Raw genomic sequence first — 18,095 nt, forward strand, 5'->3', positions numbered from 1 at the left:
ACAGTTGATTGTTAGCCTACTTTGCTATCCTGTATTGTTCTGTGAGATTGATTGATGTTCTGTACAATGTAAAAACACACCTTGTCCGATTCAGTGAAGATGCGTAGAGCATTGTGAGTCCATGACAGGACTTGATACATGTAAATGTTCAAAAATAATGAAATAAACAATTTAAATAAAGTATATAAATAACGTAACGATTAAATTAAGTATATTCATTATTTATTACATGATATTACTAGAAACTAAAATCCTCCAACGAGTTATGAGAATATGTATCTTGGTTCAAATTCTACAGGATATTTTAATAGTATGCATATACAGGGTGTTTCGGAAAATGGTGGCAAACATTTCTGTAGCTGATAGTACATATCACTTCAAACAAAATGTGTTTTGTAAAATATATGTATTGTTTACTCGCTAGCCGCCATTTTGTATTTTGTATAAAACAAAAATTAGCTATATCTAAAATATAAAAAACTATAGATACCAAATTTTGTACACAGTTGGTTATAAATATAAGAAATTTAAAAATAAGTAGTTGTGATTGGCTTAAAACTGAACAAAATGACTCCTGTTGGAACATTTTTAAAGGAAATAAGACAAAAAAACATTATAGTTGAAACACATTTACAAGATATCAACTGTTTTTGAATTTTTATAAAAAATTCAGCTGTATTATTTTCCACGAAATATATCAACGCCTAAGCCGGCACGATTACATTAGATGTACGTTTGTACGCTTGCAGAAGCCGAGAACAACAAATAACATATGCCTCTCAACTGTGACACGTTTGTTGCTCCCCGAGGTTTGTAATAACTCTTTAGTAAACACAATTTGCTGCTCCAGTTTGAAGTTTTCTCAGTAGGAGTTTCAGTAAGTTAGATTAGTTCAAATTTAATTACACAAAACTAGTTTAGCTCTTGCACGTTACTAAATGGTGTATCACCACCATAACCGGGTGATTATTGAAACCCAAACGGGACCAAGGCGTAAATACAAATTCGATATATAAATACACCACCAATACAGAGTTCTACGCTTCATATTTTTTCCACTAAAATAGTAATCTGTTAACCTCTGTAGTGCATTATTCAAATTTAATCACTGTGTAACGCTTTGCGTAGTTAAAACTAGATAATTATACCTCTAAGAGTTGCAAATTAACTAAAGGTAATGGTTTGTACAGTTTTAAAATTTTTTTTCATTAAGTGCAATATCTCCGACATTCTAACAATTTAAGGTTCTATATATGTCAAAAAAATCTAGCAGGTGTTTTTTTTTTAATATAGTAACATAAGATATGGAAATTGGTGGATATATTCCTACATTGGAGAAAATATAAAACAGAACTATACAGACAATATAATGAGTAAACCAGTTTGAATGTGTTCAACATTTATTAATCATTCCTGAATATTGTAAAATATACGGTTTGTTAGCTCCCGTATTATCTCTTGCTCCTCTGTTTTCTACTTGTACCAGTGACAGTTTTGTATTAATTCTACTATAAACTTTAAACTGTTATTGAGTAAAATTCTTCAGAAATTGCTGTTAACAAATATTGCGCTCAACAGTGACACTGTATTTCTCTGAAATATCTAACAAAAAGTTCAAAGCGTTACTGAATATGAATATTCATACCACCACTGACACAATTTTAGCTCATAATCAATTTAAAACGTACTTTGGAAACAGATGCTGTGTTATTCATTAAGAACTGTTAATATGCACTACAAATGCTTGATACGAGCGCCATTGTTTACTCTGCAAATATTCAGACGATGTTGAATAATGGTGCAAAACCAAACAGTTATGGTACCTCTGTTTGCATGAATCATGAATAGCTGATCATTGCTAAAACGCAAATTTCACGTAATAAATTTTAATTTGACAAGGTTTTTTTCGTTGCTTGGTTGACGAGCGCTTAACTGTTAATCGGATGGTTATTGCAAAGTAGAAAATTTTATCGTGTTCCAGCTTTCCCTCGAGCTAATATCGTTAGTATTTAAAACACAGTGTTTGTTGTGCATATTGTAACGTTGGATTACATAAACACTGGTACGTATTCCAGTGTATGTATGTATGTGTGTGTGTGTATGTGTGTGTCATAATTTATTAAAATATGGCAGTATTAAGTTTAGTTTAATATAGCATAACTTATTAAAACATGATTTTTGTAGTGGACACAAAGTTTAATAATTAAGGTCACTAACTCATTATGTCCATTATAACTTGATGTTCATGCAATATGTATCTTATTAGTTGGTTTTTTTTTACTATTTGATTACGATGTCCCTATACTATAAAGCATACTGTAAGCTGTAAAAATTTATAAAATACTCCTTTAAGATACAAAAATTTTCATATATGTAATAAAATAGATTTTCTTTGCATAAGGTACACCACCAATTGGCGGATTTTATTTTTTACGCTGAAGGGATGAAGGAGGCAAATAATGTTTTCTTTCATACAATCAGTAGCACTTCGAGTTTCATTTAGTAATAGTGCTTCAAAGGCTATGACTTAATCAATGTCGACCGATACGCATTATATACATTTTTCTGAGACCATTTTTTCAATATTTTTAAATAAACGTTTATTTAGTGGAGGATATTGTTTTAATCATGAAATAATCTGATAATTATGAAAATTTATTTTTTACACACAAAATGAATACGTGAAAAATCATTAAAGTTGTGTGGTTAACAGTATAATAAACTTTGTTTTTTTTACAAGGTGTTTTACACTTCACTATATATTCTTTAAACTGCTATTTTTGTAGTTATTACGATATATTCTATTATTTTAGATTACATTTCTAAGTATTATATCTATTTAGAAATACAGTGTGTATCAAAATGAATGACCTGATTTTAAAACTCAATATCTATTGCTAAAAATGTACTACAAAAATAATATTTATTGTAAAATACTCACAAAATCTTAAAGTTTTAGGTATGTTATTACAAATGTTCTATATGTCCACCAGCAGAAGCACGAACAACATCCAGACGATAGCTAAATTCCTCATAAACCTTACACAACGTATCTGCGTTCACATACCTTATTGCGACAGTTATTCTGTTCTGTAGTTCTTCGATGTCATGAGTTAGAGGGGGAACAAACAATTTTTCCTTTACAATCATATCCCCACAAGAAAAAGTCGCATGGAGTTAAGTCTGGTGATCTTGGAGACCAAGAATGAAGGGCATTGTCTCGAAGTCCCGTGCGCCCTATCCAGCGGTGGGGCAGAGTGTTGTTGAGAAGCTGCCGAACATTGTTGTGCCAGTGAGGCGGAGCTCCATCCTGTTGGAAAATGAACCTAAAACTTTAAGATTTTGTGACTATTTTGGAATAAATATTATTTTTGTAGTACATTTTTAGCAATAGATATTGAGTTTTAAAATCAGGTCATTCATTTTGATACACGCTGTACAAGTGCTGAAATATTTAACATCATCAAACTATAAAAAATATATAAAATTAAAGAAAGGGATGTAAATTCACTATTTATTCTGGTAAGGTAAGACTTTGGAGTATTACTAACAGAAAAGGTTTTGTCTTTATACAAAATTTATAACTTTAACTTAAGTTGAACGACATAAAAATGTAACCTGAATATAGAATCATTGCGATAAAGAAATACTTTGCCAATATACAAAGTGACAATATTTAATCCGACTGTACATATTTCACTTTACAACTTAAATGTGAATAGTTCCTTTACCCGATAAGGCAACCCACTGAACAAAATTGGACGTACTATTTATGTTATAATATGCATAAAATAAATCTTGCTATTATGCTAAAATATACATTTTACCAATGAAAATTTTTAGTTAAAATGGTAGACTTCGTGGTGACTATTCACGTTTTATTTCAAATAACTTTTGATACATGTTTGGTGCAAAATCTATCAGGATTAAATCTTTTAGATAAGTTACAAAAATATAATTTTATGATTTTGGATATTTTGCGTTTCATACTGCAACATTAATCAAAGCAATAAATTTTAAAGAAATATTCTAATACTATCGTTAGAGATAATACGAAGAAGGAATTTAAAATATAGAATTCATTTCAAAGTCGACTTAGGGACAGAAATATGATACATTACATGCATTGCATAGCATGAGATAAATGTAATATTGATTTTATCTTGCAGGATATTACAAGTAGAGTGCCAAAATAGGTCAGGATTTTCATTAGTTGTACTCAGAAGCAGGGTGACGAAATAAAAGAACGTGAAACTACACTAACTTATATAATACGAATTTCAATGTTATAATTTAGTACATTTATTGAAAAGCATGAAATCAAAATATTTCTGAAAGTAAGAATAGATAACAGTCAAATGAGAAGCTCCTTTTAATCATCTTATAGAGAGGAAAAGTCCTAAGGAGTAACATATAGGACAGTGATAATATAGATAAGAGCGATACAAAATCTTTTTTTAGTGAAATTTATATTTGAATTTCCATAAGTGTGATGAATTTATATAGGAAATAAAAGAATACATTTTATATAAAAATCAAGCTGGAAATTAAAATTACTATGTTTAGTAAGACTTTCCACCGCAGAACAAATTAATTTGAATAGTGATGGAAAAGGTTGGGTAAAGGAGTTACTAACAATCATGGTTCAGTACTTTGTAGCTTTGTGTAACAAAGCTTTCATAGAGTTTGGTAAAGTCATTTACCTGAGAAAGGTAACAGATTGCAGATCTCAAAAAGTTGTTTTTGAAATTTTGAATTAGCGAAGTTCTAAAAGATGTCCGGAAAAATCCCGTCGACTTTACATGTCCATCCATGGTCAATTACTAGTTATAAGTAAATATATTGAGCAGTGCTGTATTGCAAAATATTTACGTATTATTTTAAAGGGTAAATTATATTTCATGTGGTATTTCCCATTGGATTGTGTTTTCTATATCGAGATATAATTTGACAGACTACTTGGAAGGTGATTGATGTTGCAATGTGTGGGTTCTTCATTATCTTAACAAACCATCCTACTGGTTAGCAACTCATATTGAGTTGCTCTTGGTTCACGCTTTTATAGAAAGTAACTCACATTGAGTCACTGTATCCCTTTATATTCTGTGACGTATGTAATAGTCTTTAACCGTGAAAAATATGTCTTTTTGGTTGTAATGAATTAACCTATCCAGAATAGGTGTTTAAATTTGTTATAAACTTCATAACTTGACACAGTGACTTTTTATTCTATGTTACATTTAAATAAATTACTTACATTCTAAAACATATAAGGTTTGTTAAATTTTGAAAAATACTATATCTAAATTACCATAAAAACTATCAATGTTTTGTATTTTTTTCAGCAGTTGTCAATATCTATTTCCTTGTAATATTATCCTTATAATATGTACATCTAATATTTCTACACAGGCTTATATATAATTTATAACTGATAAATTCTGCAAGTTTAGATTATTTTGGTTTTTACAAAAAGTATTTTGGACACACAGGTAATTGCTGAACAACTAATAGTTTTAGCACGTTATATTTTCTGTCCTCATATTTTTCCACTAAAATATAGAATTCCAAATAATTATGAAAAACTTATTTGCATCTTAGTATTAAGAGTGTGAATTTTAAACTAGTTACGAAAATTTGTATTAATCTGCTAAAATGTAGTGTCCAGCATAAAAGTATATGGATGATAGATAAAATTTGAGGATTAACATACAATTTTATCTGGACATAACGGTTTATATGTAATCACATAACTTTTCGGATGTGAACGATTCTCAGTTTTTTAGAAGTAATTAATTTGCTTCATAAAGTTGAACCAATTAATATAATTGTATATAATGTGAGTAATTCGTCTTACAGGTTCATATTCAGAGCTGGTCCTAGTTAACACAGACCTATTTAGGTCACAGTTGAAGCAGAATGATTATCAACATGTGTAGACGATGACAACTACTGACAAACAACTCGGTGTCTGCGGTTAGACCGAGTAAACAGGTTCATATATACAACAGCGGTAACAGACGAGTATGAGTACTACGTGGTTAACTGAAACGTGTGGCGATGTTTGTCATTAACAGACTGTCCGACCACAACTCGGTGTCTGTGGTTAGACCGAGTAAACAGGTTCATATATACAACAGCGGTAACAGACGAGTATGAGTACTACGTGGTTAACTGAAACGTGTGGCGATGTTTCCTCATTAACAGACTGTCCGACTACAACTCGGTGTCTGTGGTTAGACCGAGTAAACAGGTTCATATATACAACAGCGGTAACAGACGAGTATGAGTACCACGCAGTTAACTGGAACGTGTGGCGAGTTTCCTCATTAACAGACTGTACGACCACAACTCGGTGTCTGTGGTTAGACCGAGTAAACAGGTTCATATATACAACAGCGGTAACAGACGAGTATGAGTACCACGTAGTTAACTGGAACGTGTGGCGATGTTTCCTCATTAACAGACTGTCCGACTACAACTCGGTGTCTGTGGTTAGACCGAGTAAACAGGTTCATATATACAACAGCGGTAACAGACGAGTATGAGTACCACGTAGTTAACTGGAACGTGTGGCGATGTTTCCTCATTAACAGACTGTCCGACCACAACTCGGTGTCTGTGGTTAGACCTACTAAACAGGTTCATATATACAACAGCGGTAACAGACGAGTATGAGTACCACGTAGTTAACTGGAACGTGTGGCGAGTTTCCTCATTAACAGACTGTCCGACCACATAGCAGTCAGCATTGAGTTCTAAAGATATAAAAATGGCTTCAATCATAGAGTTTTGTATTATATCATATTTTAACATGTTACATATAATAGGCTAAATGTTGCTCTATACTTTAGTGTTCCTAATTTTGATCATTCCAAACGTTTATATTTTTGACGTGGCGTCATATGTTTGATCTTCAAATACTCCCCAGTCTAAATTTAGGATTTAAAATATTTTTTTATTAGATATTTAATTTATTTTATCAGTTTGACTACCAGTAATATTCAAGTATAAAACAACCTGCGAAAGGATTTTCTGTTATGTGAGTAATAGCGACTACTAATTGGTTCCCTTTGAGAGTAAGTAAACAAAAATATTCGTTAATCGTTGAAAGATTGTTAAGAAAACATTATTTTTCCAGACATTTGCCACAGTCCCGTGATTCAAACCAAACAGTAACACTACATTTCGAGGTTTGCTATCTGATTTCTTCTTCAGGTATATGCTTAAACTAATGTATGATTAAAATCTAGATTCATTAGTGTTTCAACTTTACATTTATGCAAACATGTTAAATGATTAGTGTGTTTAGTTCACTTAAGATGCAAGGTCTCAAGTTCTTTGATTAATTTACTCGTTCCAGCTCCGTACCCAAAATTAATTCATTGTATGAAGTTTGTTTAACGATGGAATTATTGTGAAGGAAACAGGATGTTCCGGAGATTTTCTATAGTTTTCAACATTATAAATCTAGATTTTAGTAATATATTATTTTGGGTGTATATCTGAAAAAGAGATCAGATCTCGAAACATAGTATTACTGATTGTATCACTGAACGATGTCAAATGTCTAGAAAAATTAAAGTGAATATGTTTGCTTAGCTTGAATGACTTTGATTTGGTGTTCTATATTAATTTAAGGAGCTCAAAATTACGGAAACTGTAATGAAATGATCAAATTGTGCACGTAATTTAATAAACTTAAGCAGTTCATAAAATCGTGTTTATTGTATATATTTAACGTATGAGAAATTAATCTGGGAATTATAATCGGAATATGGTTCACACATATAGTGGAATAAAGGTTATAGAAAGAACATTCATACTGAAAATAACATTGAAGTTTGCGACGCTGATATAAATATATTAGCCCTGCAGCTTGCTATCAAGGTCCTCAACGTCGTCATAGAATGGTTAATGTTTTGGAGGTTTTCTCGACCAGTATTGATCAGCCAAATTTGTTGCTTTAAGAGGTTGTAAGTATTTCTTCTGTAAGAAGAACATGTTTATTAGTCCTTAATTCCGAGTTCTTGACCACACTGCTGGCATCGCAATCACTTTTATCATTTTATGTCGTAACTTTTAAAGATCGTTTTACTACATATAGCAATCGCGTGTATATCAATAGTTTTTATTTTAACTTAATTATGTCTCATATTTATGTTGTTTGTACATATACTGAAGCTAAAGAAAGTTAGAATGAAAGATGTAGGGTCATCCATGGTTGAGTTACATATTTAAGGATGAAGATTCACGAGTTTAAGGAGTTCTGTGCGACTCCAAAACATATGTAGATAACTCATCCATAACTAACAGTTTCCTGAGGCTTCGTACGCTTTTCATAAACTTTGGGGGTTTAAAGGAATTATATTTCCAACACCGATGTAGAGTTTGCTTTGTTACCACTAAGCCAAGAAAATCTGTCAAAAGTGCATGTTTATAGCCATTGTACACGTACATGTACTTTATTCTAAAGTGGTATAACACTCAAGTTTCAGTTCAGGCATAAATATATTTTTAAGACAAATACACATTGCAACTTAGCACCTTTAAGTAGTATTCGGCTATTAAATACCGTAACTGTATCGTAATTGCTGTTTATAATGTGCAGGCGCTTTAAATATTATGATTTTTTTCAGCGCTGCTTGGTGGCGAATTACATCAATAGGCTTATCATATAAATCTTCTCCTTAGAAAAAAACTTAAAGATTAAGTATTTATAATGATCCGTCAAATAGTTTACGATTGATACATATAATGGTGGTTTCGTCTATATATAGAGCGTAAATATCTTATGTATAGTTTTAGTATTAATTCAGTTTTAAAATGCTTCTCACCAATATTTTATTAATAAATGATTACGCGAAATACCATTAAGGAATATATAAACTATTTCAGTGCTTACCAACTTTAAGAGTTTAGTTATTAGTTTGGTTTCTGTGAAGTGTATCTGAATAATTAACTCGGATGTAAAAGAAGTTTGGAACCAATAACATATATAGTTTAGGTAGTTGTACTACTAAAATATGAATAAAAACTACATTGAACTTTAAATCATCTGTGCTGTGAAAATTAACACACACTACGGGAAATTAAATAAAAATAATAATTAAATTAATAATGTTACATTTGGTACTCTAATTTAGTTAGTACCTTTTATAATAAGTTCTCAAAGTCTATTCAAAGTCGGTTTAGTAATGGAAATAACTATTTTACTTAGTTATTGGTTGAGAGCCATTTAAATTACCAACAAATGTGAACTTCTATATCGCCAATATGTCAGTAACACTTTTTCACTTATAGTACTGAGGTTTGGAGTGCATCTATTGTACATGTGGATTTTTCAGTTGTCTTAGAATTTGTTGCAATAGAAACAGTGAAATGGTTTGATATGTAAGCGTGAAACAAAATAGTTTTAAAGTAAACATAATTATGTCATATTTAAAATAAAAATAAGGGGTTTAAAAAACACATCAACGTTTCTTTAGTAATTTTATAGCTTTTAAGTTGACAGTACCGGATATTTAATTCGTTATTTTTGGCATCCCTGATAGGTTAAGGTTAGTGTTCCATTTAATAGTCCAGCATCCGAGTTCGAATCTCGGTTGAGGAGTGGAATTTGTTGACGCTCTACAAAAAATATTAATTATTAGTAAATAGCTGAATGAAACGTGCTATTTAGTCGAGGTTAGAGCTTCATTTTACGTATATATATTACAACATAGAGAATATTTTTGAAAATAAATATGTTTGGTTCAAATATTTACACGTGGTCTGTTAAGATTAAATATTTTGTATATAAACATGCAATAATATAGAATTTAATACCATATCATAATAATGTTTTTAATTCGATTTATTCACATGTCATTATTTTTTTATTATCTCAAATATGGCATAGGATTTGTGGGTAGAAATAAAATTATAAGAAGATATTTCTTAGCTTTAGAAATAATATTTTATCCTACATTAGTCTTATATTGTATGGTAAATAAAATAAATAGATAATTTAAACCAAATTGTCATATTTTTTTAACTATCATCATGGCCAAACTACCAAATTTTTTTTAAAACTGTATATGTGTTCTATAAAATTATACATCTTGTTTTTATAATTACAATACTTAATGATTTTTTAATCAATGACAAGTACAATAAATGTTATCTCGATTATCCACAGAATGAAATCGCAAATGATAAATAAATTAAGAACGTTTTATATGTTTGTACCAAGGCTCCTATAACTTTAACTAGTCGCGTCATTTTTTTAAATTTCTGAATTGAAATACCCGTTTTCTTTAGTAATTACAACACGAGTGTAGTGGAGTAAAACGTAGACAATGGATTAGCCTAAACAATATAAATGTTCGTCATTAATGATTTTTAATAGTACAATTTATAATCTAATACGTAAAGATTGGTTCGCATGTACACCGCTCTCAGGTCTTCTCAGAGATAGATTTCCTCGTTGCGTTGAATAAATGGGTCCTTTTATGCCCATATCTTTTAGTTTTTCCTCAGTTATTGTAACATTTTTTCTAGAGAAATTTTATTAGAACATAACACTATAACGAATGTGAATTAACCTTCTAAATCTAAACGTCTCTAAATATAAAATTATGAATTTTGAAACAAAGAAAGGCTCTGTTCTAGTTAAAAAAAGTTTAACATAAGACTATTTTAAAATTTTACACTTTAGATTCAAGTAAAAAAAAATCGTAAAACCAGAAAAATATTCTTGAAGAAGTGTACTTGAGGTTACCATAAATACTTGGTTTAACACGAAATGCACTTTGCCATTTGACTTGTCATTTGAGTAGACAGCTTGAGTAGACGTATCAAAGTCAGATTTCTCACAACACTCAAAGTCGTATGACAGCAGACAGTTACTACATGTACAGTATAGTGGACATGATTCTGTACCACATCAAGTTTAGATAATAATAAAACAATGTTCCTCAAATAATAAAAAAATGTAGAACTCATTCTAAATCGTTATTATATTGAAATAGTTATAGATAACAAGTTCACATGAGTTGCCTGTAGCGCTTACGTTGATTCTTTGTAGTAAGTCATTGAGCATAAAATTAAAATGTGTGAAATTAAGCCTTGAAAGCGTTTTGATATAAATATATAATAACAAACCTTCTAAGACTTTTGTATAGATTTTATTTGTACAATGTAGATTTCAAATTTAACGAATACATCATCAGCTAATAATTGTATTGTATGGTAAATAAAATAAATAGATAATTCTAACCAAATTGTCATATTTTTTAACTACCATCATGGCCAAACTACCAAATTTTTTTAAAACTGTATATGTGTTCTATAAAATTATACATCTTTTTTTTATAATTACAATCCCTAATGATTTTTTAATCAATGACAAGTACAATAAATGTTATCTCGATTATCCACAGAATGAAATCGCAAATGATAAATAAATTAAGAACGTTTTATATGTTTGTACCAAGGCTCCTATAACTTTAACTAGTCGCGTCATTTTTTTAAATTTCTGAATTGAAATACCCGTTTTCTTTAGTAATTACAACACGAGTGTAGTGGAGTAAAACGTAGACAATGAATTAGCCTAAACAATATAAATATTCGTCATTAATGATTTTTAATAGTACAATTTATAGACTAATACGTAAAGATTGGTTCGTATGTAACATGGAAACTTAAAGCTAGAGACCTACTGTCCCAGAAATGTTGTTTTATTTTGAACACCTCTTGTCTAAAACAGAAATAAAACACCCTGTTACCATATCGTGACAGTAATAATATTTTCCTATGTGAAAGTTTACACCGGAAGTAGATATATAGCTTCCTGTCAGATATATGCTAATGTATACAATGAATGCCTCTGCCGGTTGGCCTACATTGCTATCCTGTATTGTTATGTGAGGTTGATTGATGGTCTGTATAATGTGAACTGCAAAACTTCCAATCGGGAAAGGCCACTACAGAATTATGTGAACTCTTTTATATTAAATATGGGAATATTCGAACGCAAGGTGTATAGAGTAACTATACTCTATACACTCTGATTCCAAGGCAAAAGGTGAACGACGTATACACTGACATAAACTTATAGATAACCTTTAGGGATATCTATAGCAATTGAAAATTTGTTTAATAGAAAATTTAAGTCATTTGTATTATTCATAACTTAGTACATCAACACTTCAATTTAAGGTTTTAATTCCACTGTTCTCACAGCAGAAGATGATATTATAGGTTGATTAACAAATAATCCGGAAAGTTACATAACAATAATTACACTAATTTGTTACCTAATTTTTCATTACGAATTGAACACTCCTCAATGTGATATAAATAAAATGTAACTTAGAATTTGTACTATATTGGATGGTTTGACGTCAGTTTTAGTCCAAAAACTACAATTAATACGTACAGTATTGTATTTATTCTATTGTAACTTATAGTATAAAAACATACCTCTTTTTCCAAAAGTGAAATTCTTGGCTTTGAATTGGTAAAACCTTTTACTCAACGGACAATGAACATTTATTTTCTATCTGTCTGTCTGTCTGCCAGTATTACATCTCGAATACAAAGTGACCCATGAATTTTGCATGAGGCTTTATTTTATACAAACATGAGTCCAATGATGGCAGATACCACTTCACGGATTAGTTTAAGCTGTGGTCAATCTTTTTGTACTGGTTTTAACGGCAATTATGATGGAAACAGAAAAATCGCAGGATAGCAAGTTGAAATGTGGAATGTGTTACTATGCAGCAGTGTATTTGAATTTTGCATGCAACTTCAGTAAATACTGTTACACGACACGTGGTGTGGTGTTCTATCATTTTGTATACTGTAGCAGGTAACACACCAATTATAGGAAACATTCATAATGCTTTACATAAAAAATAAATTCCAAACTTTAACGAACCATGTAGAAAAATAGTGGTTTGGAATAAAACATGAAATTATAACATTATAAATATAAATTAAACTGTACCATACAATTTTTATTTTTGTATTTTTGGTGTATTTCTTGTTAGTGTTTGTTTTTACGCCGTGTTCCAGTTTGTGTTGCTATTACAACCCAATTATGATGAATCACACCAGGTAGTTAGTAAGTGGCAACGCAAACAACATTCTGTGTAATGGAATTTGAACTAATCCAACTTACTGAAGCCACTCCTGAGGCAACATCAAAGTGGAGCAGCAAATTGTGTTTACTGAAGGCTTATTGTGCAACTATAATGTAGGTTCAACTTTATAATTCAAATAAAACCTAAGTGCTGCTCTTAGCTCACAATTTTAACTTAAAGTGTGCTTCAACTAAAAATAGCTATCAGTTTTAAAACCTTTTAGAGTACTTAGAAAATATTAAAGAACCTTTAATAACTATTGAGGGCTATTTATATAAGTATTCCTATCAGTAAATAAGTGCTCATGTACTTATAGTTTTTCTCAGTTTAGTTTATCCATAAACCATTTTCGTTATATTTTGGTTTTCTATACGTATGAAAAATGGTAAATTTAATAACTGTAAAAAACTTTTGCCGGATTCTTAAAAATAGTATCGAGAATCTATTTGCAATTCTGGATAATTTACCTTTATTTTCTATCATTGAAGAAATATAAATTTGAAATAACCGAAAAAACTAATCATTAAAATTAAATAAATACATAAAGTTTTTCTGTACTTGAATATTAAAAAATTATAAATTTAGAATTGTTTAAGTACCTAAATGTATAGATATACTGGAGAAAATAAAATCAATTTCATTTGCTACGCGTATATTAAATTCAGAAAGATTTAATCTAATATAATTATTAAAGTAATTATATAAAACAATTGTTTATCATGTTAAGTTATTTAAGTTTATTCGTTTATTAATCAAACTTTCAAATATACAACTATAATGAACTTCTACTACTGATAAGTTCTATATCTAGAATGTAATATAAGTGGTTCTTGGTTTGTTTTACTATCTCAGTTAAACTTTACAAATAGTAACAATTTGACTGCAGACAATAGTAATAACCGTTTTATTACGTTATAACCACAATTTGAAGTGTATCTCATCAGTAATAAATTCTGAATTCTATACATAGGGCCATCGTCGAGATATTCCCACTCTTTCAGATTTACAATTGGTTACACACGCATTTTTGTTTAAAAACAGGTTTGACAGTTTTTTTACGGCAAATTAGGAATACGTAACACCACGTGTCGTAACAGGCTTCGATGTAAGGTTTCATGCAAAATTATAAACAGATATTTCATTCACGGCATATGTTGTGGTCAGATATACAGATAGACAATCATACAAAAACAAGATTTTGAAACATAAATGACGCATCATATTACTCAGTATTGTAAAAAAAGGAAATAATTCTAATTCTTTTCCAGTTTATTTCTAGTATTATTATTATAAAGTTTGCTAAATAAAATAAACAAGAAACTATTCCACAATTTCACGGTCCATTTTATTACTTTTCAAATCTATGTTATGGTGTTGATATTTACAATAATGTTTAATACATTTTAACTGTATTTAACATAGTGCATTACAAAACAGGTCAAAAAATTTTAACATTGTATAACAATTTATCTTATCCCTTTTGAAACAATGAGCTATCTTATCCACACATATAACTCTCCATGAGCATTATACTTCACCATTCTCGTCACATCTTATATATGGATGTAAAAATGTTTATTTAAGCTGGCTGACATGAACATTCTACTTAATATTTTAGATTGTTCATATTCTGTGCAATATGGATGACTTGATAGATTAGCTTGTGCAGTAAAGAATACGACAGCTTATTTTGGAACTTATTAACTTTGTTGCTTACATAATGCGTATATACGTACACTGTGTGTACGCTGAAAAAATAAGAATTTATAAATCAACATGTTCATACATCCTTCCAATTTTAAGTATGAAAATGACTACACAACAAGTTTCCACTTCCATTTCACAAAGAACCGTCATGTGACTGAACGCCTTGTACTTTTATCTCACGGGTTACCTGAAGTCTTTGGTGTATGCCAATAAACCCCCTAAACGTCAGTGTCCTGTAGGAGGAAATTCTACGGGCTGTCGGCGAAATGGCAAGGAAAACTTGTCGTGTATAGTGAACTTCATGGACAGGGTTCTTTTGTGCTAGAGAGGTAGATATGACCACATGCATGACGTAATGTTCCATAAGTGTTCTATTCGGAAGCTTATATAAACATGTTTATCTATTTATTGTTTTTTTTATGAATAACGTATTTCTTAATTGAATATATCAAAACCGAAACACTTTTTGAATCACCCTTTCCTATTAAATGTTGATCCACAAATCATAAAAAAATGGTTCGAACAAATTTCAAACAATCATACCAGTACTAACTTGTTTGCAATTTATTGATGCACTAAATTTAAATAAAAAATTAATTCCCGAAAGGGTTTATTTTAATTGCAACTTTTGGTCAGTTAATAGTTTTTCAAAAGAAAACTTGGTTAGCAACAGATTTTAAAAATTTTTCTGATGTTATATACAAGAGGAAATATTTAGGGGTTTGAAAACATTATATTTCTACTAAAAATTTGTTTACTATTGTAAGCGATGTACCAATGTATTTTGTATTGCTTGCAACATCAATAATGGGATGATCAAAGTGAATATAACGGACCCCTAACACACATTTAGGCTATCTGCATAAAACAAATAATGTAAATATTACTATAGTGCCCCGCAATGTCAATAACAACTTTATACTTCTGCCTATGTCCATTCCGCCCCCCTTTCATAAACTCTTATCCATTTCATGTTTTATATCATGTATTTCAGGTACAATTTGAGAAAGTATGGGTAAAGAAAGAACAGTTAATTGTTAAATACGTGAAACCGTAATAATGAAAAAGTTATTCTAAGTTCTGAGTAGATTTTCTCCCTCTTAGTAAGGAACAAAGGGCTTTTGAGGGCTGAACAATTATAGTATCACCCTACTGTCTTCAGGATTTTGTAGCAATTGACACAAGCTGTAAGAACTGACGTTCTTTTTAGCATTCAATTTAGCTTGTATATTCCTCATTGAACTAATAGTGTTTATGGCTGTAATAATACTATTGTTAATTTTTTAATTGTTCAATTAACATTTATTTGTACTGATACAACTATTGACACATTGATTTAAAAAGGGTAAATGTAATTATTTCCTTTGATTTTGAACCTACACACATTAACATTTACACGCATCATATTTTGCAACATTAAAACTAATGTCATGTGAGTTCAGAAATACAGACCTCCCTCAAATGGTTTCCAAATATGTACCATTTGCAATACGAAATGGCATACAATATACATTAGTGTCTTAGGTCATTATCTATACTACTGCTTCAAAATGAACATATTTATTCACAATAAGGTAGTTTGAGCTCATTTGATTATTTTTTATACACGGATTTCAAGCTATTTAAGTCGAAATACGGAAACCTCAAGTGCATTGACGAAAAAGTATGACTGTCGGATCATAAAGTATATATACTCCAGTTTAATAATTAACCACAAACTAACTAATAGTTCATTTGTACGTTTAGACGTGCAAAACAAGTAATTTACAAACAATAACATCAGTTTTATAACAACAACAACGAAAAAAGTATACGTGTTTGGCATTTTTAACCATACTGCAACTTAATTAAATTATAACTCAAAAAATAGTCCTCCAATTAAGAAAAAAATAGACTATTTTTGGGTTTGTGGTATTCTAAATACAAAATAGTTATTATTCAATTAGAATTTTTCTGTGTATTCATAACCAGAAAGTAAAAATTTAGCTTAGGTCAAATTTTGGAGCTTTTAAATTAAATTTTTTGACGTGTAGTACTGAAAATAACTTTAAAATGTGTTATTTCCCACGCAGATTCAACTAAGGTAGATTAATTCTATTTTGGTTGGCGCCTACTCGTTTAAACGCGCAAACCGCCATACTGCCTAGGGCAGTCCGAAAAAGAAGATAAGGTTTTAATTGAATGACAGTCCCATACATCTGGTTGGTCACCAGCGTACAAAATGCATTTCCATCTTTTACCTATAAAAAATGCCTAAAGACTCATAACATAACCTACACCTTACTATAAAATATTATAAGTTCTGTACTATAAACATTTTCCTATCTAAATATACAATCTAAATCTTGTATCTCTGTAAGACAATTGTAATTTAAATTTGAATTCCTTTAAAGTCTTATCTATTTTTCATCTATTTTCATATTTTTTAAAATTTTAAGGTAATGAAATCAATATATTTTACCGTAAAGTTACTTTTTTCATAATTATTATCTCATTATAACTTACTTTAAAGTCTAGTCAGCAATATATCAAAAGTTTCAGTTTGTTGCTATATAGTTCAAACTTTATTAACTGATCAACATTTCTAGTTACTTTAGGTTTCTTACTTATTCTATTATTTCTAATGATAACGAAAATGTTGGAACAATATAATTTAAAACGCCGGTTTTTACTTTGACTACAAAAAAGGTAAGTCTTATTGAACGATGCTGTAATAAACTGAAGGTAACCAGGGAAACTGTTCCAACTTTTTGATCTACCACTCGCCGCTCCTGGGTGAGATCGTTCACTCCCAAACTTTCGCTTGAATTTTGTCAATAACACAACCGCTGCATTTTATAAAACTGTTTCTATATTCTATAAGACTTATAAACAGTTATAAATTTCGATACACTTTTGATATTTATTTGCAATCAAGAAAATATTTTTTCTCATACATTCACATTTCTCATTTTCTCATTTGTTCAAAATACGCTGTAATTGAATAACATAGCTTAAGAACGGCTGATATAGGTTCACGAGCAGAAGAGAAAGCACAAATTTTTGCAGGAAAGCTACTATATTGATTCATCAGATAAAATATTCTCATAGTTATAAATAAACCTAATGGTATACTAATTAATTATCTTAAAAAATGAAGTGTTTTAATATTATAAGGTGCAGTATTACCGTTATATTAAATCGCATGTTATTGTAAAGCCATTTCACAAAGAAAATAATTACGTTTTGATGTGAAATGAAAATTTATTTTGGATGGTA

Source organism: Homalodisca vitripennis, chromosome 8 (genome assembly GCF_021130785.1).
Source record: "Homalodisca vitripennis isolate AUS2020 chromosome 8, UT_GWSS_2.1, whole genome shotgun sequence".
Classification (NCBI taxonomy): domain Eukaryota; kingdom Metazoa; phylum Arthropoda; class Insecta; order Hemiptera; family Cicadellidae; genus Homalodisca; species Homalodisca vitripennis.